The 23,349-nt window shown below is 47.3% G+C and overlaps 1 long non-coding RNA gene across 1 annotated transcript in view; it reads left to right on the top strand.

Moving 5' to 3' along the window:
• The window catches only part of LOC146810956 (uncharacterized), a 304,293-nt gene that overhangs the window by 11,000 nt on the left and 269,944 nt on the right, over positions 1 to 23,349 (top strand). Inside the window, exon 2 of the long non-coding RNA XR_014965757.1 lies at positions 15,591 to 15,629. This is a non-coding gene — a long non-coding RNA (uncharacterized LOC146810956). The remainder of the gene's footprint in view (positions 1 to 15,590; positions 15,630 to 23,349) is intronic.

Raw genomic sequence — 23,349 nt, forward strand, 5'->3', positions numbered from 1 at the left:
TATTAGCAAAAATAGGGTCAAGCAGATGACCCCTATTGTGCGTAGCTCCCGCGTTGATTAAACTCAACTCATAAGCTTTCAAATCACACTGCAGGTCTACCGCCACTAAATCTGCCGGGTCATTAAAGTGGAGATTAAAATCTCCCAGCGCCATAAAGTTGGCCGTGGAAGAAGCCAAAAACGTGACTGTTTCCATCAGCGAGCTGACGAAATTGCCCACACAACCCGGTGGGCGATATACCAATAGGCCTGACACCGACACCGTGGCTGAAATCCGTAGGGAGAACTGACAGCTCTCACAATCCAACACCCCCCCAATCTGAGCCCTGCACACAAAAGTATCCCTATATATAATGGCAATGCCGCCCCCTCGTCCCACAGGCCTATCCAGATGGTATATTAGAAAGCCTGGGGGGAGGGCTCGCACTATATCCACCCCAGAACAGGATGTGATCCATGTTTCCGTCAAGAACAGAATATCTAAATCATGATCTTGTATAAGAAAATTAATTTCTAATGAGTGGCTCGGAAGGGATCTACAATTCAGCAGAGCCATAGACAGGGCATTCTTTCCCTTAGCTGACTGGATCGACTGACATATCCTGCAGCCAGAGAAAAGTTTAGATCCTTTGTGGATATACTTACAAGTTAAATCTTTAAGGGGGCGTAATGACATGATGTCCTCACGAGAATATGTACTCCTTATTTCTGGCGTTTTGGCCAAGGATCCTGGCCCTAAGCCCGTCTGGGCCCGGACGGGCACAGACGGGCTGGACTCTGGCGTGACTCCGGCGGGGATCCGGCGTCTCCACTGCGCGTCAGCATGACCATCCTTGTGACGCTAGACCGTCGAAACAGATGGCGCCGCCAGGCGTCCTTCACTCACCCAATATGGCCGCCAAAGTGCCGAGTGGCCGGGAAAAGGACCCGCAAAAGAGCGGTGGATCAAACTATTACTGTGCAAGTAAGTGGGCAACACTATAAAATCAGGGGAGAAAAACAAAAATAAAAACAAATACAAAACGGGGATTTTAAAAACGCCTAGTAAACAGGCAAAACGACAGCAATAAGCGCAGCGTGCTCTAACCGCTCTTGTAAGGTCAATCAGTCGACTGGCAAGACAAAACCTCTGATTTACCCTCCTTAAGAAGAGGTCGAGCGTCCTTGTGACGCTAGACCGTCAAAACAGATGGCGCCGCCAGGCGTCCTTCACTCACCCAATATGGCTGCCAAAGTGCCGAGTGGCCGGGAAAAGGACCCGCAAAAGAGCGGTGGATCAAACTATTACTGTGCAAGTAAGTGGGCAACACTATAAAATCAGGGGAGAAAAACAAAAATAAAAACAAATACAAAACGGGGATTTTAACCCCTTCGAAGCTCATGACGGAGCGGTTCCGTCATGAGCATCGGTTGGGCTGTGCTCATGACGGAACCGCTCCGTCATGAGCACAGCCCCTGGGGGAAGCGCTGGCGCTCCCCCCCTGGGGCATCGATCGTGCCCCCACAGAGGGGGATGGCAGCGGAAGAGTTTCCGCTGCCACCCCCGAGCCCCCCACGCTTCCTGATGACGTCAGCGCGCGCCGGCGTCATCAGGAAGCGTTGGACGCACTGGAATTCATTTCTTCCAGCACGTCCAACGGGGAGGGTGAGTGTTTTGCTGCGGTGTGGCGGGGGGGGGGGGGGCGGAATTCGCAGGCCTTGAGGCATCGGGGGAGAGGAAAGAGTATTTCCTCTCCCCTGATGTCTCAATGCTGGGCATTCCTGTACCACGCTCGCGCACAGCGTCGCGATCGTGGAGCAGGGATGCCCCACTAGACACCAGGGATGTCCATTTCGTCATTTGGGAAGCGACCCCTTGGGCAAGGGTCGCTTCCCAGGGGGAATAATTATTGCACAGACTTTTCTGCCCCCCCCTGGGAGCAGATCGGTCCACTTTCGGTCCGTTTCTGCCCCCAGGGGGGGGCAGAAAAGCCCACTAGACACCAGGGATGTCGTTTTATTGATATGGGAAGCGACCCCTTGGGCAAGGGTCGCTTCCTGGGGGAATCATTTATGCTCAGACTTTTCTGCCAGATCGGTCCACTTTTGATCCGTTTCTGCCCCCAGGGGGGGCAGAAAAGCCCACTAGACACCAGGGATGTCGTTTTATTCATTTGGGAAGCGACCCCTTGGGAAAGGGTCGCTTCCCTGGGGGAATCATTTATGCTCAGACTTTTCTGCCCCCCCCGGGGGCAGATCGGTCCACTTTCGGTCCGTTTCTGCCCCCAGTGGGGACAGAAAAGCCCACTAGACACCAGGGATGTTGTTTTATTCATTTGGGAAGCGACCCCTTGGGCAAGGGTCGCTTCCTTGGGGGCATAATTTTCTGGAAGACTTTTCTGTCCCCCCCTGGGGGCAGATCGGTCGACTTTCGGTCCGTTTCTGGCCCCAGGGGGGGGGGGCAGAAAAGCCCACTAGACACCAGGAAATTAGTGTAAATAAAAATGGAAGTGACCCCTTTGGCAAGTGTCGCTTCCAGGGGACAATTTTTATAATATGTATTTGGCCCACCCGCCCCGGGACAGAGTAGCCTTTTTTTTACCTGCTGTTTTCTGCCCCACCTGGCACATAACCCGATTGACCATTTGGGTAGTAACATAGCATGTTATAATGTTTATTGTTATATTTTTTGTCAATTGCAATAGTAATGTTTTTTTTTTTTACTTTTTTGTTCTAGGTGAAGGCTTTTGCTCTTTTCAGTTTGACGTGTTGTTACTGGTGGTTCTGCTGTTTGTGAAGTTTGGTAAGAGACTCTTTTTTGTACAATGTAAATGTGTTTGATTTTCTGCATGAATTTTTTTTGCAAATGGTGTAATAATAGCAGTATGTTTGTTTTTTGAGTGTTAAAAACTTTTTGCATTGGTGCTCGATGTGTATCTTGTTGTCTTGTGAGTAATTTGTTTTTTTTTCTTCTTTCTAGTTTGATATCGTTGGTTTTTGCTGTGTCACTGCAGAGTTGGTTTCTGGTGAGTGCAGCTGTCTCTTGTAATTGGATTGTATAGTTTTTGAGTACATTGATCTTTGTGATAAAGGTACACATTTCTTTACTTACTTGGTTTGCACATTGTTGGTTGTTGTTGACTTGTTTGTGCAGTCTTCTATCTTAGTAAGTATAATGGCTAGCCGCAGGATTACTGCTCAGCAGGTTGTTGGTTTGCTGTTTGAGTCTTCCTCTGACCATGGTTCAGAGACTGACTCTGCATCTGAGGGAGAGGAGGCAGGGGACGATTCTGGCAGTGAGTTGTCTCTCCGTATGGAGTCATCGGATGATGAAGATACTCTTAGTGCGGATGAAGTGCCTGTGTTAGAGGAGGAGACTGATGTGCCGATAGTGCGGCAAGAGGCATCTGGGCTGCAGCCTGGGGCTGCAAGGCTTCCCGTTGGTGTAGTGCGGCAAGAGGCATCTGGGCTGCAGGCTGGGGCTGCAAGGCTTCCCTTTGAAAGTGATGACCTCTGGGTTGCCCCTGGCATGGTGCAGCCGGCATTGCCAGAGTTTACTGGTGTTCCAGGGTCTAGAGTGAATACTGAAAACTTTTTGCCGGTAAATTTTTTTCAGTTGTTTATGGACGATGTGTTTTTGGCAGAGATTGTTGAGCAGACTAATTTGTATGCCGAACAGTTTTTGAGGGACAACAGTGCCAGACTTAGGCCCTACTCTAGAGCTACCCGGTGGACTCCCACAAATGTTGAAGAGATGAAGAAGTTCTTGGGTTTAACTTTTTTGAAGGGCTTGCTAAGGAAGCCATCAATGTCTTCATATTGGTCTAGCAGTCCCTTGATGGCAACGTCTATTTTTCCGGCAGTCATGAGTCGTGACAGGTATTTGCTTCTGCTTCGGATGATGCATTTTGTTGATAATGGTTTAGCGTTGCCACGAGATCACCCTGACTGTGACCGTCTTTTTAAGATTAGGCCTGTCCTTGATCACTTTGTTGATCGATTTTCTGAGATTTATGCCCCTGGGAAAGAAATTGCAGTGGATGAGTCTTTGGTGTTGTTCAAGGGCCGCTTAGTTTTTAGGCAATACATTCCTAGTAAGAGCGCATGCTATGGAATAAAGCTGTATATGCTGTGTGACAGTAGGACTGGATATGTCTCTAATTTCAGGGTGTACACCGGTAAGGAATCTAGGATTAACCTCCCTGGTTGTCCGTCCACTTTTGGAGTGACTGAGAAAATTGTTTGGGAACTTGGCAGAGGATTTTTTAACAAAGGCCACCATTTATATGTAGATAACTTCTACACTGGTGTGCGGTTGTTCAGGGAATTGGCCAAAGTGGACACTGTCGCTCTAACCGTAAAGGTTTCCCGAAAGAACTTGTTTGTCAAAAGCTTGTGCGGGGACAGTGCAGTGCGTTGCGTTGCCAGGAGCTTCTTGCTGTGAAGTTTTCAGACAGGAGAGATGTCTACATGCTGACTACCATCCATGATGAAAGCACTGCACCTGTGACTGTTTGGGGTCAGGTCGCTGAAGCGCGCAAACCTGTGTGCATTTTAGACTACAATAGGCACATGGGTGGTGTTGACAGAGTAGATCAGAGGTTGGAACCTTACACTGCTCTTCGCAAGGCTTACATTTGGCACAAGAAGTTGGCTATCCATCTTTTCCACTTGGCAATGTTTAATGCTTTTGTTGTGTTCCAGGATTCTTGCCCTGAGTCAAAGATTACTTTTGCTAAGTTTCAGGAGTCTGTAATAGGCAGCCTTGTTGTAGTGGAACAGGCAAGTGTTCCTAGAGTTGGAGTGGTGGAGGATGTTGCTAGATTGAAAGATCGCAACTTTCCAGATCACATTCCTCCCACACCCTCAAAAGATTTTCCCAGTAGGAGATGTAGAGTCTGTTGGCGAAGAGGTTCGCGGAAGGAGAGTCGTATGTACTGCCCCGACTGTCCTTCTCATCCTGCACTGTGTGTCCCTGCTTGTTTTAGAGCGTACCACACGCGAAAGAATTTTTGGGAGCATTCATGAGTGGTAAAGTGAACTGCCTGGTCTGTATTCTTTGGATAATTTGATTCTGTTTCAAGGTTGGTGTTAGTGCAATGCATTTAGTTGCTGATTTTCTGTTAGAAGATTTGTATCTATTTGCGATTTGTTTGTGTTGTTATTTTTTTCAAAAAAATCCTAAATGTGATGGCGGTGTGTGTAGGCTTGCGCTTGGCTGTTGGTGTGTGTGGACTGGCACTTGGTTGATGGTGTGCGTGGAATGGTGCTTGGCTGGCGGTGTGCGTGGACTGGCGGTGTGCATGGACTGGCGGTGTGCGTGGACTGGTGCGTGGCTGGTGGTGTGCGTGGACTGGAGCTTGGCTGGCGGTGTGCGTGGAATGGTGGTTGGCTGGCGGTGTGCGTGGACTGGTACTTGGCTGGCGGTGTGCATGGACTGGTGGTGTGTGCGGACTGGTGCTTGGCTGGTGGTGTCCGTGGACTGGAGCTTGGCTGGTGGTGTGCGTGGACTGGAGCTTGGCTGGCGGTGTGCGTGGAATGGTGCTTGGCTGGCGGTGTGCGTGGACTGGTGTTTGGCTAGCGGTGTGCGTGGACTGGCACTTTGCTAGCGGTGTGTGTGGACTGGTGCTCGGCTGACTGTGTGTGAGTAGTGACTTTCTGCTGGTCACTACACACACTGCTAGCTGAGTGCTACTCCACGCAATCCATCAGCCTGTGTAGTTGTTGTGTCTGGATTGTGGGCCTGTGAAAGTGATGGGCCCTTGAATGGCGCTGTGTGCTGGTGTGAGTTTTGTTATGTGATGGGCCCGCGGCTGGCGGTGTGAATGGTTTTGTATGTCTCACACGTATGAAAGGTGTATGAATGGCCTGTAAAGAGGTTGGTGCCTTGTCGTGGCTTTACAGCTCACGAGCTGTGAGTCAATGGTTCAGTTTCTCGCCCTTTCAATTATTACCAGTGCATTTCATTTCTGTGAAATCATTTGCTAATACAATTGTATCTACTGAACCATCACTCACCCTCGTGCCAAATCCAACCAGTATGTGTGTGTGCTTGCGAATTAGATGGCTGTGCAGTAATATTTGTCTTTCTGAAGCAGGGTGTACCATGTCCCTTTTTGGTGAATTTTGTAATGTGTTGCTTTTGTGCCTGGTGGTGCGAATGGTCTTGTTTGTATCACGTATGAAAGGTGTGTGTATGGCCTGTAAAGTGGTTGGTGCCTTGACGTGGCTTTACAGCTCACGAGCTGCGAGTCATTGGTTTGTTTTTTTGTGTATTTAATTATTGACAGTGCATTTCATTTTTGTGAAATCTCTTGTTAATAAAATTTAATACACTGAACCATGACTCGCCCTCGTGCCAAATCCAACCAGTATGTGTGTGTGTTTGAGGAATAGATGGTTGTGCAGAAATCTTTGTCTTTAGTTTCTCTGCCAAGGTACACTTTCCATGCAAGAATAACCCACCAACTGTAGATATTGTCGAAAACCCATGGGAGTTCATGGTGATGTCTCTCTTGTTAATTCAATAAGTTTTTTTTTATCCCCAACGTCCTGCAAACCTCAAAATGTCTGCCACATTTTCTTTGCAATATTATTCCAAAATTCTCACGCTGTAGGAACAATAGTTAATCTGGTTTTGCAAGGGGGGTCACTTTGGTTTTTGGCCCGGTGCTCGGCGGCCATCTAGGGAAACCTACCAAACCCACACATTTCTGAAAACTATACACCCGGCGGCTTCCAGGGAGGTATGGCTTGCGTGGATCCCCCAACGTTTCCTTACCCAGAATGCCCTGCAAACCTCATTTTTAGCTGAAAAAAATCACTTTTTTCACACATTTTGGGGTGGGAAAGTTGTGGCATCACCGGGCTCACACAAATTTACCACCACCCAGCGTTCCCCCAGGTCTCCTGGTAAAAATGGTGCCTCACTTGTGTGGGAGGCCCAAGTACCCGCGGCAGGCAAGGGCCCAAAATGTAGTGAGGCGACATCAAAATGGCCTATCGCAAAACCACCTGGTTTTGCCTGGTGGGTCACTTTGGTTTTTGGCCCGGTGCTCAACGGCCATCTAGGGAAACCTACCAAATCCACACATTTCTGAAAACTAGACACCCGGCGGCTTCCAGGGAGGTATGGCTTGCGTGGATCCCCCAACGTTTCCTTACCCAGAATCCCCTGCAAACCTCATTTTTAGCTGAAAAAATCACTTTTTTCACACATTTTGGGGTGGGAAAGTTGTGGCATCACCGGGCTCACACAAATTTACCACCACCCAGCGTTCCCCCAGGTCTCCTGGTAAAAATGGTGCCTCACTTGTGTGGGAGGCCCAAGTACCCGCGGCAGGCAAGGGCCCAAAACGTAGTGAGGCGACATCAAAATGGCCTATCGCAAAACCACCTGGTTTTGCCTGGTGGGTCACTTTGGTTTTTGGCCCGGTGCTCGGCGGCCATCTAGGGAAACCTACCAAACCCACAGATTTCTGAAAACTAGACACCCGACGGCTTCCAGGGAGGTATGGCTTGCGTGGATGCCCCAACGTTTCCTTACCCAGAATCCCCTGCAAATCTCATTTTTAGCTGAAAAAATCACTTTTTTCACACATTTTGGGGTGGGAAAGTTGTGGCATCACCGGGCTCACACAAATTTACCACCACCCAGCGTTCCCCCAGGTCTCCCGGTAAAAATGGTGCCTCACTTGTGTGGGAGGCCCAAGTACCCGCGGCAGGCAAGGGCCCAAAACGTAGTGAGGCGACATCAACATTGCCTATCCCAAATGTCGCATCACTACGTTTTGGGCCCTTGCCTGCCGCGGGTACTTGGGCCTCCCACACAAGTGAGGCACCATTTTTACCGGGAGACCTGGGGGAACGCTGGGTGGTGGTAAATTTGTGTGAGCCCGGTGATGCCACAACTTTGTGTGAAACGTGGTGTGTTCACCCTAGGTTTTGAGCCACTTCCTGTCGTGGGCACTATGCCTACCCACACAAGTGAGGTAGCATTTTTATCGGGAGACTTAGGGTAGTTCAGATTTGTAAAGCAACTGTTATTACCTATTGATTTTTGATGCATTTCTCCCTTCCAAATGAAAGACATTGTGTAAAAAAAAAAGTCATTTTGAAAAATGACCAATAATTGTCATGCAAGTATGAGTATTCCCAATTTCGAAAATGTCCAAATATGCACTGTTTCTAAACTCTGTAATTTGTTCCCATTTCAGAAATACATAGGTGTCTTTCATACCGATTTTTCCATGTATACATTTTCCCACAATAATTGCTATATACCCGGAACAAAAAAAAAAAAACATTACAAAATGCTGCTCAGTTTTTTACTCTGGGTTCGTTGGACTCTTGGTGAACCTACAAGTCCTATATATCCCCACAACCAGGAAGGTCCACCGGATGTAACGGTACATTGCTTTAAAAGAGATGTCATAATTCGAAGAAGTTACAGGTGAAAACGTTGACTCAAAAGGCTGCTTTTTTCAACAAATGTTTAATTTTTCCTATATTTACCTGTTAGTTTCTATAAAGAAACCTTGATGGATCTACACAAATGACCCCTTGCTGAATTCAGAATTTTGTCTACTTTTCAAAAATGTATAGCTTTCCAGGATCCATTATTGCTTTTCTACCCAGTTTTACCATTATCTGAAGAAGGTTGAAAGCACAAAAAATAGCAAAAATAGGGTATGTCCCAGAAAAATGTCAAAACTGTGTAAAAAATGTTGGATTTCTGACAAAAATCTGTCATTCCCTAAAAGCTGGAGAAATTGTGATTTCAGCCCCACAAACCCTTTTTTGATATCATTTGCAGAGAAAAACCCAGACGCTTTCATTTGCAGCCACTTTTCCCCATTTTTCACAAAAAAAACTAAATTTTGCTGTATTTTGACTAATTTCTGGGAACCCTCTAGGAGAATCCACAAACCCTGGGTACCTTTAGAATCCCCATGATGTTGGAAGAAAAGGACGCAAATTTGGCGTGGATACCTAATGTGGTCAAAAAGTTACAGGGGCCTAAGCGCGCACTACCCCAAATAGCCCAAAAAAGGCTTAGCACAGGAGGGGAAAAGGCCTAGCAGCGAAGGGGTTAAAAACGCCTAGTAAACAGGCAAAACGACAGCAATAAGCGCAGCGTGCTCTAACCGCTCTTGTAAGGTCAATCAGTCGACTGGCAAGACTGAACCTCTGATTTACCCTCCTTAAGAAGAGGTCGAGCGTCCTTGTGACGCTAGACCGTCAAAACAGATGGCGTCGCCAGGCGTCCTTCACTCACCCAATATGGCCACCAAAGTGCAGAGTGGCCGGGAAAAGGACCCGCAAAAGAGCGGTGGATCAAACTATTACTGTGCAAGTAAGTGGGCAACACTATAAAATCAGGGGAGAAAAACAAAAATAAAAACAAATACAAAACGGGGATTTTAAAAACGCCTAGTAAACAGGCAAAACGACAGCAATAAGCGCAGCGTGCTCTAACCGCTCTTGTAAGGTCAATCAGTCGACTGGCAAGACTGAACCTCTGATTTACCCTCCTTAAGAAGAGGTCGAGCGTCCTTGTGACGCTAGACCGTCAAAACAGATGGCGCCGCCAGCCGTCCTTCACTCACCCAATATGGCCTCCAAAGTGCAGAGTGGCCGGAAAAAGGACCCGCAAAAGAGCGGTGGATCAAACTATTACTGTGCAAGTACTTAATAGATTACAGACCTGGGCCGATGAACAAGATATCATTAGCGACCTCCAATATGGGTTTCGTGAGGGATTGGGCACAGTTGAACAGGGGCTGAACCTTCACATTTTGATGGAAAAATATACAAAGGCAAAAAAGGGCAGACTATTTATGACCTTTGTCGACCTAACAGCAGCTTTCGACTGTGTCCTGCATGACAAGTTGTGGCTGATTTTAGAAGGGCTCGGTGTCGATTTTTTAATCATTACTTTTTTAAGGGAACTTTACTCGGGGGCTAGGGCTAAGGTAAGATATGGAAGGAACGGAGAATGCACGAGGCACTTTGGTATTGAGAAAGGGGTGAGGCAGGGCTGCGTCCTTGCTCCATTTCTCTTCACATTATATATAAACGGTCTGGAATTTATTTTAACCAAAGAGTGTAGGGATCTACCCAAAGCAGCAAAGCGTCCCATCCCGGCACTTCTGTATGCAGATGATGCTGTTTTAATGGCCTGTACCCCACTTGCTCTTCAGAAGGTAGTTAATTCTTATACGAGTTTTATGTCAAACCTGGGATTGTCTATAAACTGCACAAAGACTTACACTATGAATTGCGGGGTCGGGACTAACAGGAGAGCTAAGACCATATTTATTAACACCAGCCCAATTGAGCAAACAAAAAATTTTCCTATTTAGGGATTTTATTTGAGAGGACAGGAAGCTGGACTGAGGCGATCAAGAGTAGACGACTGTTGTTCGCCAGGGCATTAGCGGCCTTGACGAACTTCAGCCGAAAACTAGGAAAGCGCCCACCGGCTGAACTCATACACATCTATAAGGCAAAATGTGTTCCTATTGCCATTTACGGAGCAGGTGTTTGGGGTTACGCTGACACACATAGTATGCAGACCGTGGAAAACAGGTTCCTGAAATTCCTCCTAGCAGTACCCCAAAGCACTACAACATACATAGTACATACGGAATTGGGTATCCCATACTTGGAAGATATCATCAAGATCCAACCTGTTCTTTTATGGCACAGAATTTGGATGTCAGAGGAAACAGGATTTAATCGCTACCTACTGACTGACGTATTGAAATCTGACGGTGCCAAATTCATTAGGTGGCTGGAATATGTAAAAAAACTTATGCTCGATATAGGCCTTCCGGAATTTTATATAGATCCAAGCACTATGTGCACTATTTCCAGGAAAGACCTTAAGGCCTGCTGTATGGATCATTTTGGCGAAAAAAGAATAGCTGTTGAATTAAAAAAAACCTACTGCCCAAGCCCACCATTTAACCCTGTCCTCACCTACCATTCAACTATATTTATCATTAATTGATAACGATTTTGATCGTCTTTTGTTGTCTCGTTTTAGATTTAATTTGATATTTAGACTTCTTAGTTTCCCAACGATGAACGACTGGTCTAGACATTTGTGTAACTGCCCTTGTGATGGTACTTCCATGCAATCTACTATTCATGTTATTTTATTTTGTAAATTTTATGAAGTACCAAGAAAGACATGGATTGTACTAGCTTTGAAGACCCTTGGTTTGAGACGTTGTCGTCCTGCCCTTTTAGCCTTGCAATTTTTAGAGAATGAATTCATCATTGCCACTGTTACTGCATGTCTTAATAATGTTTTTAGATGTCGGAAAACAATGATCATGTGATCTTCAAAACACCTATGTCCTGATTAGGATTTTATTGTTGTAAACTATATTTGTTTCTTTTTTAACACTGTACTTTGATGGTTAATGCATTTTTTAACCGAATAAAGAAATAATGATGATAATGATGATGATACTGTGCAAGTAAGTGGGCAACACTATAAAATCAGGGGAGAAAAACAAAAATAAAAACAAATACAAATGGGGATTTTAAAAACGCCTAGTAAACAGGCAAAACGACAGCAATAAGCGCAGCGTGCTCTAACCGCTCTTGTAAGGTCAATCAGTCAACTGGCAAGACTGAACCTCTGATTTACCCTCCTTAAGAAGAGGTCTAGCGTCCTTGTGACGCTAGACCGTCAAAACAGATGGCGCCGCCAGGCGTCCTTCACTCACCCAATATGGCCGCCAAAGTGCCGAGTGGCCGGGAAAAGGACCCGCAAAAGAGCGGTGGATCAAACTATTACTGTGCAAGTAAGTGGGCAACACTATAAAATCAGGGGAGAAAAACAAAAATAAAAACAAATACAAAACGGGGATTTTAAAAACGCCTAGTAAACAGGCAAAACGACAGCAATAAGCGCAGCGTGCTCTAACCGCTCTTGTAAGGTCAATCAGTCGACTGGCAAGACTGAACCTCTGATTTACCCTCCTTAAGAAGAGGTCGAGCGTCCTTGTGACGCTAGACCGTCAAAACAGATGGCGCCGCCAGGCGTCCTTCACTCACCCAATATGGCCGCCAAAGTGCCGAGTGGCCGGGAAAAGGACCCGCAAAAGAGCGGTGGATCAAACTATTACTGTGCAAGTAAGTGGGCAACACTATAAAATCAGGGGAGAAAAACAAAAATAAAAACAAATACAAAACGGGGATTTTAAAAACGCCTAGTAAACAGGCAAAACGACAGCAATAAGCGCAGCGTGCTCTAACCGCTCTTGTAAGGTCAATCAGTCGACTGGCAAGACTGAACCTCTGATTTACCCTCCTTAAGAAGAGGTCGAGCGTCCTTGTGACGCTAGACCGTCAAAACAGATGGCGCCGCCAGGCGTCCTTCACTCACCCAATATGGCCGCCAAAGTGCTGAGTGGCCGGGAAAAGGACCAGCAAAAGAGCGGTGGATCAAACTATTACTGTGCAAGTAAGTGGGCAACACTATAAAATCAGGGGAGAAAAACAAATACAAAACGGGGATTTTAAAAACGCCTAGTAAACAGGCAAAACAACAGCAATAAGCGCAGCGTGCTCTAACCGCTCTTGTAAGGTCAATCAGTCGACTGATGCTAGTCGGATAGGGGTTCTGGGTACTGAGGTGAGTTCTTGGTACACCACAATTCACTGAGGTCCTGGTTTCCTGCGCATAGTTCTGTGCATGAGCAGAATCCCTGCAACAGGGGCTGGTTAGAAGCCAGGCTAGACAACGAGGAAAAGGCATGGAGAGTGAATAAAATGGAAAGTGTTAAAACATTGCTTTAGTCACTGAAAAAGAATAGGTCAAACCAGATAAATCAAAAGTGAAGAAAGAGAGGAACCAGATGATGATGATGATGACAAATTCTTCAGTGAGTTACCGATTTCGAGACCTATTCTGTTCTGAGACAGATCGGCAGAATCGACCCAGACAACAGCCGGGGTTGGTGGAGGCAGAAACATGGCAACAGCGCAAGCCCTACTGGAGTAGTACCTAGTACCCCGTCAGAAGTTCCAACTACAATGACAAGGCCTAGTACAAGTGGGACCGAGTACACTGCAGAGACAGTGGTGATTACACCTCCTCATGAAGAGGTCTACATTGAGATTCTAAAATAGAATTTGAAGAGATGCTTAGTGTAATGTGGTATGAACACATTACTGACATATAATGCTGATGAGATGAGATACTTGATCAAAGAAGCAGCTAGGTGCACCAATGATGCACAAGGCAAATTGGAAGAATTGGCTGATAAGTTAGATATTGACGTAAGTAAAATGAAGAATCCCAAACAAAATAAAAAAATGGATTTTAACACATGATGAAATCAAGGAGATGGATCTCATTACACTGAGAGCCCATATGGACGATTGATTGAGAAAATACGAGACTGGAGTAATTTAAAGAACTATCCAGAAAAAAGGAATAAGGGAACATTAAATAATAAAAAGATGAAGAACAGTGAGGCGAAAGTGGGGAAAGGTCTAGCAAGTGATTCGGGAGTGTGAACAAGTACAATGGCTGAGTTTCTTTTAAGGGAAGTGCACGGAGGGACTTTGGTGCATATCACTTGGAAGAGGGTAGATTTGTTTGTTTTTACGCATAACTTTCCAAAGTTGAGAGAAGACCCATCAAAGTGGTTTGGTGATGTCTATGAATTGTCACATCTTTCTGCAATGCTATGAGCAGATTTGAATTGGTTGTTTTAAATTGTTTTTCCTGGAGATTTGTGGCTGGAGTGTAAGGTGGTGGTAGGGTAGCCGACGCAGGAACCACCTGGACAGAGACTTAACTATTTACCTTCAACAGATGTGGATGAAAAATACAAGACAGTAATTGAGCATTTGAATAAATCAATTCCAGAAAGGCATATAAACTGGGAAAAGTTTTTGGGGACAACCAAGGAGCCTAAAGAGTCAGTGCATTCCTATGAGAGGTTGATGCAGATATTCAAAAGGCATAGTGCAGTCAAAATTCCAGAGAAATATGCTGCTGGAGGTTTTGTTTCTGCATTCATGAATGGGATGAGATCAGAGATTAGTAATCACCTTCAACAAAGTGCCATTAGCAAACCTTTTCTTGGACCCTAGAATTGTAATTGACTTGAACCCAAGGCAGGGAAATCAAAAGTCTCTCCTAAACAAGACCTTCGACTTCCTGGTCAGGGAACTCTGCTCTCCCCTTGCGCAGCTCCGTTGTTGCACCGCTGTCCCCTGCGCCTCTCTGGTCTCTGGTCAGTTAGGTATTCGAGGCCCACCTCCACCTGCAGGCTCCTGCCTGCGCCTTATCCCTGGTGATACAGTGGTAGAGCCTTGCTCTTCTGCTGGTCCGCTCGGCCAGCCTTTTCTTTTTCTGGTTGTGTCTGTTTTTTCTGCTTGTCTGGTTCTGCTATTGTGTAGGCCTGGGTGGTAAATTCCGTTCCGCTCAGGGTAATTTTGCGTTCCGCGGAAATTCCCAAAATTCAGCGATCCGTGACTTCGCAGAATTTTTTGCTTGCTTGCGCTTTCAAAATGCGTGTTTGCGAGATATTTCCCCCCGAGCACGCAAACAGCGTTCGCGAACAGGAAAAAAGCATCGCGAACGGGTGGAACAAGCAATTTCGCGTGCTCGCAGAGATATTTTTACCGTTTCACGGAGCTTTGCGTAGCGCGACTATACAAATTCTATTCTATATTGTGCCTATTTTGTCTGGTTTCTGTTATTGTGCCTGTTTTGTCTGGTTTCTGTTATTGCGCCTCTTCTGTCTGGTTTCTGTTATTGTGCCCGTTTCTCTAACTATATGTACCTTTTCCTATTGCCTTTTATTCCTTTTACTGTTTTTCAAATATTTTGTGCCTTGTTGTATCCTTACTCCGATTGTGCCCCTTGTGGCCCTTCTCTCGCAGTTTTCCCGCTGTTGCTGCCCCGCGGCCCCTCCCCCGACGGTTCCCGCTACCGCCTCCCAGCTGCGCTCTCTCCCCCGCCCCCTACTAAATAGCGGCCGCTATGCAGCCGTGCAGCGGGTTCGCCACTGGCATGCAAAAAGTCAAGCCTGTTGTCAGGATCGCCTTTCGGCCCAGTGGCAAGGGAATAGAATGACGCAGGTACCGGTGCCACTCCAAGACTCTCCCGCCGCCAAGATGTGAACTTGCACGACTAGGAAACCCTCTGGGGGGAAAGGGGAATGGGAGAGATAAGAGACTACCAAGTCTTCACCCGGTTTTCCTTTCTTTCTGAACATGTGTCTTGGTCAGGATCTGCTTAGTGTGTTCTGGGTGAACCTGAAATAAGATTTCAACTTAGCATGTCACACTGTCATACATTAATCTCTAATCATCTATAGTCTTTTATACTTCATTACATACGTGGTGTATACTTGGTCTGTGCTTCTCTTCTTATATGGTGTAGTGTTTTCACCTTGTTAATTCTGTAATAAACAATACTTATGAATTCCTGATTTGTTAAAATTGGTCTTCCTATTAACGCAGTGAATGTATTTCTTACCTTATTTCACTTGGTGTTAATCTTTAAATATTATCTAGTTCTGTACAACCTGCTTTTGTCTAATGTATATATGTTTTTGTCCTTCTTCTCTTAGCAGAAATTTCCAGAGAATTCTCAACACAGAACCCTTCATACGGTAAGTAATAAACTCCTTAACAACTTAAAATGTAACTCTAGCTTCTAGGTTTCTTGTAGTAAGCATGCTACTCAAACTGATAACAACACAATTATTGTTTCTTGAAATAACTGTACTCCTCACAAGCGCTGCTCATAAAGCACTCGGCTACACTGTTGCTTCACAGTTAACTCCTCTAAACACCGCGCTTCAATAAGCAGCTACACTGTTGCTTCACAGTAATTACATCATAAGCACTCGTTATGCACAAGGCTAAACTTTCTCAGAGAAACTTTTTTCGGTACACTCGAGTAGACTTGTACTGCGCAACTAAAACTCAGCAATTCAAATGTATCAACACCTAAAACACAGAACAGTCTTACTTTGAACTTTGAATTATGCTTCACCACCGGCACTGAAGAGCAATTCTTGACGCGACGGAAAACTAAACGACGGGAACGCCGCCCTCTACCCTGACTAACTATTTTCGCACCGCAACAATTTCCGCTGCCGGTCCCACTGGAAACTCAGGTGTAGTGCGAGATTCCAGCAGGAGCGTCTCGTGACATTCTGATAGGGCCACCTGTGCCACAACACTAGACTGCTGACCCTGATTTTTCTTAACGGCGGCCATCTTAGTATTCCGCCTGATATTTCTGAAACTGTTCTGCACCCTTTGTTGAATATGACAGGGGGCTGTCAAAATAGTGGTATTAATTGACCTCTTGTTTAATCCCGAGCAAAGATGGGTTCTGACCCCCATCTGCGCCCATCAGCAACCCAAACGCGACCAGTGCCAGTGACCCTGGTCCTCTGTCCTCCCACTGCTACGACTCAGCCGCTCTCCAGGCACTCAACCCCGAAAGAAACAACAACTGCCAGCTGTCGACGCCGAACACCACCCACAGCCAGTTCTCCTGCCGCAGCACCGTGGCCCACCTCCGGACCCCATGGCTACTGCCCACACACCGGACGCCAGCGCACCCAAACCCCTGAGCTGCATCCTCCTCAACATATGCTCTCTGGACAGACACGAAGTAGAAATCTGGGACCTCCTTGACACCCTGTCGCCAGACATCGCCTTTCTCACAGAAACTTGGACCAATGCCACCTCTGCCCCTGACATCGCAATCCCCTACGGATAAAAGATCCAGAGGATGGACCGCCTCAACCACCTGGGAGAAGGACTCGCCATTGCACACAAGAACTCACTCCGGTTCACCACATCCAGCACAAACGACTCCTTGGCCCCCACGGAACAGATCCAGAGCAACCCCAGGACGACCCTGTGTGGCACCCTTGACTACAGACCCCCTGGACCACATATCATGTTCATCGCAATCATCACAGACCTCATCGCGCCCCATGCCATCACCACCATGGACTACATACTGCTCGGAGACCTTAACTTCCACCTTGACAACCTCAGCGACCCCAACTCCACCGCCCTCCTGGATTACTTCGCCAACATTGGACCAGATCGTCACCACCCCCACCCACAAGGACGGGCACACCCTCGACCCCATCTTTGCAGGAAGGAACAACCTCCACTTCAGTCACACTATGCAACCCCACTAGACGGACCACTAATGTGTTCACTTCTCCTTCTCCAAACCAACCGTAAACAAACCTACACCATGCCTCCCGTGCAGGAACTGGAGCAAGGTAACAGAAGAGTACCTTAACTCCACCCTCAACCACGCTCCCCGTCCCGCCACACCCGACGTCAACTCTGCAGCCTACAGACTCCACAGATGGATCACCGACTGCGCAGACAAGCTCGCCCCCCCCTCCGGAACTGTAATAAACAGCACCCCATGAAAGCCACCTTGTTCACCACCAACCTCTGAGTATCTAGACGCACCTGCAGACGGCTCGAGAAAGTCTGGAGAAACAGCAAAACCCAGAAAGCAAGGACCAGCTACAAGAACGCCATGACAGAATACAACCAACGCATCAGATCCACCAAAAGGACTTTCATCCAGGACAAGGTCCTCGCCAACTCCAGCAACTCGAAGGAGCTCTTCAGCACCATACAGGAATTCAGGAGGCATACTGGGGACCGCCCTCGACTGGATCCGCTCCTTCCTCTCCGGCTGAACCCAAGGAATCAGACTCCCGCCCTTTCTCTCCGAACCCACAAAGGTCAGCTGCTAAGTACCCCAAGGATAGTCACTCAGCCCCACGCTCTTCAACATATACATGGCCCCCATCGTTAGACAGCATGGACTCAGCATAGTGTCCTAAACCGACAACACTCAACTCATCCTCTCCCTCACCAATGGAACCCAACACCACCAGGCTCAGCTTCCAGGAAGGAAGGAAAGACGTTGCCTCCTGGATGAGCAGCAGCTGCCTGAAGCTCAACTCTGAGAAGACAGAAGTCCTCATCCTCGGACCCACTCCCTCCGGATGGGACAACACCGGGTGGCCCACCGCCCTCAGCACCCCCCAATCCCACTGACCACAGGTGCAACATCAGCATCGTACTCGACTCATCCCTCAGCATGACCCAACAGGTCAACGACGTCTCCCCCACATGTTTCAACACCCTCCGCATTCTCCGCAAGACCTTCAAATGGATCCCCCGAATCCAGAAAGACTGTCACCCACGCACTCATAACCAGCAGACGGGACTATGGAAATGCCCTCTATGCCGGAATCAACAAATCCCTGCTCCGAAGACTCCAGACCATCCAGAACACTGCCGACAGACTCGTCCTCGCCATCCCACGACAAGACCAAATCACCAAGCACCTATGAGATTTCCACGTCCAGAAGAGACTGACCTTCAAGCTTCACACACATGCCTACAAATCCCTCCATAACACCGGACCCCAGTACCTCAACGAAAGAGTCTACACACTCAAGACAAGCCTCCGCTCCGCCAACCTTGCCCTGGCTGAAAGCCCTCAAATCCGCAGAGCTAGAACAGGTGGAAGAACCTACTCCTACACTGCAATAAAGACCTGAAACGAACTCCTGCTCAGCATCAGACGTTCCCCCACACTGCATGCCTTCTGGAACAGCCTCAAGACCTGGCTCTTTGGGTAAGAAGTTGCTGCACGATTCCCCCCAAGCGCCTTGAGACCCTCACTGGTGAATAGTGCGCTTCACAAATCCCCGATTGATTGATTGTTTGATTGATTGATTGATAAAAATGGTAATCACAATGAAGCTGCCATTCTCAAGAGATGTGACAGTGCAGACTAAAGAAGATGCCAGAATGGGCATATGGGCAGGAAAAAGGATATCAATATTGAAGCACATCTTGGGGCGTGGCTAGCAACCGACCGAAATGGCGGCCGCCTGAAATTTCTCCAAGCCCCCACCATCATCTCTGACATCTTTCCCCTGCGCACATGCTCTTCCACACCTCAACAGTGCACGAAGGAGCCGATTTGGGTGCGACGCGCTGGAACTGAGTGCAGACTCTCTGCTACGCCTGGGACACAGCTGCAAGGACTCGAGAGTGCTCCGACAGGCGTGGAGAGACCCATCTCATCACAGGCTTACCACGCTCATGGTCCTAGCTGGATTTTTTCCCTCTGCCCCTTACTGAATGAATATTCTTGGGGAGACTCTGAGAACACTACAAGTGGGCCCCCCGTACAACGCCGGAGTGCTACCCATCACAGGCGCCCCTGAAATAACTGAGACATTCCAAGCCAGCAACTGCCGCATAGCAGTGGGGGTGCGTGAAACAGTGCAAAATCAGACAACTGTTGCCCAGGATAGCACTCCTTAGTCTGAGTAGCAGAATCAAACCTGCAATAAGGACCCTTAAGAGCCGACATAGCCGTCAGGAAAGTGACCAAACACTAACGGAAGCACATCAATGGTCCCTTCATAAAAGCATGCCGCCCGGATGTCCTGACTGCGCCACCACTCTGATCCCCAGCCTGTGCGCACACGAAACAACGACCGTATCTTGTGGTAGAAAACCCGAAAGGCCGCAGGTGACAGTGCATCACCCAGACAGGCAGCGGTGAGTACTACCACTCCAGTTTCTTGACCGCTGTGTGGTATGACCCAAAACACATAGCGATGGGGGGTCAGAGTCAGCGTGCCGCGCACCAGACCAAATTGGATAAATACACATGCATTAAAACCCAACCGGAAACAATGACCCAACCGTCTACGCTGGTTCCAGATGAGGCCTCCTTGGAAGGGACAGAAGTAACATTGCAGGATATACTCTCTACCTTGAATGAAGTGCACACAGCCCTTGACTTTCGTATTGGCATGCTATCGGTAGAACTCTCACTGATCCAAGCCGACTTTAAAAACATGAGCGCACGAGTCCCGGAAGTGAAAACCACAACGGGGACTTTACGTGACGATACCACTGGACTTAAACATCAAGTGTGCCAACTCGAAACTGAAAGTATAATATAATGGCTGCTAAACTGGAAGATTATGAAGGCTGTTCACGACGTAATGACGTCAGTATAGTTAGAGTACTGGAAGGGGTGGGGGGCCCGGCAATTTACCTCTTTATAGAAGATCTTATTAAGCAATACCTGCAGCCTAAGCATTTATCCCACTACTTTGCGGTGGAGAGAGCGCACCGCATCCCAGTTGGTAGACCCAAACCGGGTGCGCCCCCAAGGCCTATTCTAGCCTTTATTTTTTATTTCCGTGATCGTGTCCTCATTTTACAAACAGCAAGGGTGGCCCTGCCTGTACGCATCGACCATAGCACAATCACTTTTTTCCCTGACTACACAGCGGCAGTAACTAAACAAAGGCGCAGCTTCTTTGACATCAAAGAAGAGTTGAGGAAAAGAGACCTGAAATACTCCATGCTGTTTCCGGCTAGAATGAGGGTAGAAGTGGAAGGGAAAGCATAGTTCTTTACCACACCAGAGGAGGCCCGGGAATGGCTTGAAGGGTGGTGCAGATTTGCCAAACCTGGAAAGATGAACAGCAAACACCACCACCTTCTGACTGAAAAGGTGCACCCCACACCAGTGGAAGCAACCTCCACGTATGCCGAATCACTTGAGAGACGTTGACAAAGGCAGCAGTTCCAAGAGAATAAGGACTACACAACGACTTCTTCCACTTGCTGAACTGTAAAGTCCAAAGTCCCAAACGGAGGTTTGAGAAATGACTTCTGGTAACAGGTACAACCACTGTAGCATAGTTACAGATGAAGGGTGACGCCCCCCTTACAAAGGTAACAGGAAATGGGAAATAGGCACTCTGGATTGTTTGGGAGGCGGGTAGTTCTAAGTCCGCCAGGCAGGGAGGCAGGGAGGAGGGAGGGACGGGTAACAGGGACTGTTAACTTTTTTCTAGTTTGTTTTTTATGACTCAATTGTATTTCTAATGCGACTTGCAACTTCACAGTGATGTTTCTATTGAAATCTCCGTTAGGGATATCCCGCATCAATGGCTTAAATGACACCAATGTCCAAAACCTACTGCCCCTGATGTTCCCAGGACGTGCCCCACACGCGCTCCACCACTGTCGCTCGTCTCCTGGAATGTTAATGGCTTGGGAGACAAGCTAAATAGGGGACTCGTGTTGCAATATCTCAGGAGCAAAGCGCCAGCAGTAGCCATGATACAAAAATAGAGACTCATCTAGTGGGATCGACTTGTAAAGCCCTAAACCGTTGGGTACACTCGTAATTCACATCAGGCTCAAGGGGCGTGGGAATCCAGGTTAAAAAGCATTTCTCTCTGATTATACAACGCACTTACATGGACAATCAAGGCCGCTTTGCGGGCGGTTTCTTGCCAATGGGAAGGACACACAATCAATTTGGTCACCGGCTACATTCCTCCGGTGCTCCACTTACTGGCTTTTCCAGTGCTTGGCAAATTTCTACTCACAATTCCGGAAGCAGAACTAGTAATTGGGGGTGATTTTAACGTTACACTTGATGACACTCTGGATCGAACGCCCCCTAGGCTACAATACCGTACTCACACAAACTTTGCTGACTTTTTACATACCTTCGACACCTGGCGCTTTAAATTCCTGCAAACACGCCAATACACTTACCACTCCGGTGCTCACAACAGTCTCTCTAGAATTGACAACATACTTACATCGACAGACAGTGTGCGTAGATTCTGAGAGATATCACATCTACCCCGAGGCATCTCTGACCACTTCCCTGTACTTGCTGAATATGCTGTGCAGACCCCAACACGCCGTCGCATATACCCGATATACCCTGGCTATTTACAAAACCCCAAGATGTGGAAGGGATGGCTTACCACCACAAAACATTATTTTACTGAAAATGAGCCGTCAGTGTCATCTCCTCTGACTCTCTGGGAAGCGTACAAAACTGTCCTACGACGACAGGCTATATCTTTAATCTCAGGTCATAAAAAACAAAAGCAGAAGGTAATAGAAACCTTAGAAGTGGAAGTGAATCAACTAGAATCATTACATACCCAAGACCCCTCTGACACTAAAACACATAGGCTACGTACAAAGCAACAAGAATACAAGGAGTACTTATGGGAGGACGCTAAAACCAAACTCACAGCAGTTCGCCACAGGGTTTATGAGGCCGGGGACTGACTGAGTGATTGACTGAAATGCTTATAAAGCGCACTATTGTCGAGGCGTCTTGGCGCTGAGGTGAGTGAGAGCCAACCATAAAACTGAAGGATCTTATGGCATTAAAAAGAGCCAGGTCTGTATCGATTTCCTGAAAAGGGCCCTGTTTGGTTGTAGTCTAATCGTCAAGGGGAGAGAGTTCCATAAGATGGATGCTTGATATGAAAAACCCTTTCCTCCCCATCTGGCTTTCTTTATTTTCGGAACGTGAACCAATCCTGCATTAGCAGACCTGAGACAGCGTTGCGGCTGGCATAGAGGAAACAGGGTTTGAATGTCTGCAGCTCCACCTCCGTACAGAGCCTTATGCACTAAACAAAGTGCCTTAAAGTTTACTCTGATGGATTGGGAGCCAGTGGAGCTGCTTGATAGCTGGAGACGTGGAGTGATGTTTGGGTAAATCGAGCAGAACCCGAGCTGAAGTGACTGAAGTTTAGCAATCTGTCCTTTATCAGCTCCTAAATACAGAGCGTTACAGTAGTCGACTCTGGAAAGAACCAGGGCTCCGACAACTGTTTTCCCAAGTGATAAAGGTATAAATGACAGGATTTTGCGCAAGACTTTTAGTGTAAAGAAACATGCAGAGGATACTTGATTTATCTGTGGGGCAAGTTTCAGATCCTTGTCAAATATAACGCCAAGATTCCTGGCTACAGGGACTGAACAGTTACCGGCCTCCGGAGGCCACTATGCTTGACTCCATACTGACGTTTCTTGCCCAAACTCAATGACCTCAGTTTTTTCGGTGTTAACGTTCAAGAAATTCGAGTTCATCCAAGCCATCACATCCGTGAGGCAGTTGCGAAATCTGTCAGATGTTAAATCCACACTTTGTGTTACCGACACCACTAACTGGGTGTCGTCTGCATACGACACCAGCATAAGTCCATGTTCTTTGATTAATCGTGCCAATGGTCTAACATATAGGTTAAACAGTGTCGGAGACAGGGCCGACACCTGTGGGACTCCACAAGGGAGATGGAATATTCCTGATTGAAGGCCGTCCCAGTGAATCATTTGTTCCCGTGATGCTAGGAATGATGTAAGTAGAGTTAGCGCAACACCTTCAATACCAGCTGCCTTCAGTTGACGCAGCAGAACCACATGATTTACGGTATCGAAAGCTGCGGTCAGATCGAGCAGGATGAGAGCAGC

This window comes from Triturus cristatus, chromosome 7, assembly GCF_964204655.1.
Source record: "Triturus cristatus chromosome 7, aTriCri1.1, whole genome shotgun sequence".
In the NCBI taxonomy this organism is placed as follows: domain Eukaryota; kingdom Metazoa; phylum Chordata; class Amphibia; order Caudata; family Salamandridae; genus Triturus; species Triturus cristatus.